At 32.7% G+C, this 3539-nt stretch overlaps 1 pseudogene; it reads left to right on the top strand.

Moving 5' to 3' along the window:
* The first annotated feature begins 227 nt into the window (after positions 1–227).
* LOC112475883 lies at positions 228–346 on the top strand (annotated as a pseudogene).
* The last annotated feature ends 3193 nt before the right edge of the window (positions 347–3539 follow it).

The raw sequence follows: 3539 nt of genomic DNA, 5'->3' as shown, positions 1-3539 counted from the left end.
GGTTAAAGGTTGCAGTCATTCTTTTTATTTATATCATTTGACATAGGGTCTGATCCATGATCAGTTGTCAAAATGTTGAATGAAAGAGAGAATGCAAAAAAAAAAAAAAAATAGATGCAGAAATAATAGATTCAACAAATTAAGATTAAGTAGAGAAAACAGATAACCAAAAAGGAAAAGAAAGTTCAGAAAGGATTAATATTAAAATTAGATTATTAAAATTTGCAGTCTACGGCCATGCCACCCTGAACGTGCCCGATTCCATCTGATCTCAGAAGCTAAGCAATATCCGGCCTGGTTAGTACTTGGATGAGAGACCACCTAGGAAGACCAGATGCTGTAGGCATAAAAAATAAATATAAGGGATTGTAAACTGACAAGGTCCTTGCAATCTGTGAGGTCAACCAAGGGTTGCCTGGCCTAAAAAATAAAATAAATAAATAAAATTTTCAAAAAAAATCAATTTTATTAATCTAGAAACTATGTACTTTCTCTTATCAAATTCAAGTTTTACCAATAGATTAAATTAGCCCTAAATAATTCATGCAGATGTATGAGTGTGTGCGTGTGTGTGTGTGTATGTGTGTATGTGTATGTGTGAGTTGGGAGTGTTGCTTAAGAATCCTTGAATGTCAATGAAACAGTGGTTTCCGAATGTTCATTTACATGCCATTTATTTATTGAATATTTATGATATAAAATATTCTATGTGGTAAGGAAATAACAAATAAAGGAGGCATGGTTTACTCCCAGATTCTATAGCACTTCATTTTCCATACTGTTCAATATATTTGGTTATGCAAATGACATCTAAAATAAATTACAAATAAAATAATATGTCATTGCTTTTGAAAGCACAAAACTATTTTTTTTATAAACCAGTAATGCTTTAGCTAAAATTAGTTTGTGTGAGTAATCCTCAAGGGTTTCTGTATGCTTCTTACTGTGAAGTAACAAACTTGAAGTAATAAAAGTAAGTTCAAAAATTACAAATATCACTTGCCTTCTAGCTACAGTAAAAGATAGAATGATCTGAGGTAGTTAAATTTTAAAATTACAAATTTTGTGGCTTTAAGCAAAATACATACATTCTCTTTTCCTTAGATTCTTGGTCTATAGAATGATCATTGCAATGAAGAAAAACTGCCAGATGAGGGTAATTTTCAGGGCACCTTGGTCCCTCTGCCGAGATACACAGTTGTCCCTTTTCAGAAAACATTGAAATCTGGAGAATAAACCTTCTAGTGGCATTCTTGGGTTCTTGAAGAAACAAACCTTAATCTAGAATATCAGAAGCTAAACTCAAAACCAGTTATTTTCTTATTCTATTATTTTCTAGAATTTAAGCGAGTGGAAAAGATTAAAAGAGTGATTCTCAAAACAGATTGGGATGGAGATGGTGGCTGTACTCCTAAAATCCTATACTCTTTTGAGTTATTTTTGCTATCGGCAGCCACTGGTATGATTAAATACCTAATAAGAGGATAAATAGACAAGTGGGCAATGGCCAGATATTATGTTACAATAACAACTCTGACCCACAGTCTTGGCGACAAACAGCCCAGGAAGCCAGACCACAGCCTCTGAAGCAATCAGTTCAGAATTCCAAAATCATCAGTTTACAGTCAATAACTGCCAGCTTCCCTTCACTCTTTCTCACGTTTGCCCTATTCTCAACTCAAGACTCATAAAAGAAATTCAAATATGCCTCCTAAACCTATCATAAAACATGTCCTGCTTCTAGTTAGCCCTCCTCCAACTTCCTTGAGACAACACTTTTCATTCAGAATATAACAGAACTCTTTTCCTTTTTTTCCCTATAAAACTTTCCAACTCCCCTGCCTCCCTTTGAGTCTCTGCCAAACTCAAGTGATGGCTGACTCTGCTACAGCAAGCTCTTTGTTAATAGACTCTGCTCTCATTTAGGTGGTCTTCATTTATTTCAACATTAAAATGGAATGGGGTAGGCAAAAAAGACAAAAGCTATAGATTAAGAGAAATATAGCAAAACATTGTAGTGATGACACTTTCAACTTCTTTTAAAGTAATTTGAAGTTAGTGCTGTGCAAATTCATCACAAACGGTATTACTCACTTGACTCCTATATTACGTATTTGTACACACAACACTCAAACAGAGATTTTACTTAAAAGATTCACTTTTGCAAAGCTCCCACAGCATTTTTCAGCCATGCAGGAAAGCGATGGCTGATTTTTTTCTGTGGAGCCTTCTAATTCAGTCATTTAGAGGGTGCCTTTATTCATTTCCAATAAGAAAAGTATATGACATGTGTGCTTCTGCACATTGGCATGCGACATTGCCACCAGGAAAAAAAAATTAGATGTTAATTATGAAGTTAAGTTTTAGAGTGAATTTATAAAAAGAAAATGTTAAAAAATCTTTTCTTAAATGTGAAAAATTCTTTATAAAATCTGCTTTGTATATATGCGTGTGGAAGGGATAATGTTACTGGCGTCGATATTAAAGTGTCCGATATCATCAAATACCTGCACAATTGAGATTATGTTTCTTGGGAAACTCTGTAACACTACCTGTGTCCTCATCTCCATAAAATAGCAATGACCATTTGGGAAACACAGTAAAAGCTGATGTTCCATATTGTTCTCCCTATGCTAAAGTCCTCCCCTGGGGCCTAAATAGATTTGCTAAACCACATGTTGTTTACCCAATTTTTGTGCCAAAGCATTAATGAGACTCCTATGGGTAATGATGCTTTGCCAAAATATTGGTTCTTTAGTTCAATATCACCTTTATTCTTGGCAATATATTTATTTGTTGCATCTATGTTTAAAAAAAAAAAAAGGATATAATTTAGCATAAGACAAAATTCTCAGATGATCTTATTAAATTGTATTACTTGACATAGAATTCAAGTAAAAATCTACTTCAGATACATTATACTAGGGAAAAAATGATAAACTTTGACCTGTTACATTCTATGAGGATGAGAAAAATGTCTTGACACCTTTGTCTAGATTTCAATTTTTTTTAAATGTATAAAGTAAAAGTCATAAAGAAATTTAAATTGCTTATATATTTGGATTACAGAGTGTATTTAAGTTGGAATGATTAACAACACTTTAAATAATAAGAAAAGAGGGAGTTTAATAAAACTTAAATCTCATTTTTAATAATACATTTCTCAATATTCTATTAGATTTCCAAAACCCTAAAAGCTTTAAAAACCAAAAAATATTTGTTGGTGTTGTTGCTGTTATTGTTGTTGAAAATTTTGTACGAATTCATTTGGCAGCAAAACTATTCCTGTGTGGACATGAGGCGACATATATTAATTATTTAGCCCACAAGATGTGACTGTTCATATGTTCTCAGCAATAGAAAAAATTTGATCACCAGGGTCTTAATGTGTTTATGATGTATATGCTACTTATTAATATGTTAAAATCCAAAACCAATCTGTATTCTGAAAACATCTGTGGCTCCAAGAGTTTGCAAAAGGGATTGTTAAGGAATTCTTAAAATGGATTAGTAATGTAATTGGAAAAAGAAATTAAACA

This window comes from Pteropus alecto, unplaced genomic scaffold, assembly GCF_000325575.1.
Source record: "Pteropus alecto unplaced genomic scaffold, ASM32557v1 scaffold152, whole genome shotgun sequence".
NCBI lineage: Eukaryota > Metazoa > Chordata > Mammalia > Chiroptera > Pteropodidae > Pteropus > Pteropus alecto.
Note: the sequence above shows the minus strand (reverse complement) of the source record. Positions and strands in the feature narration are given on the sequence as shown.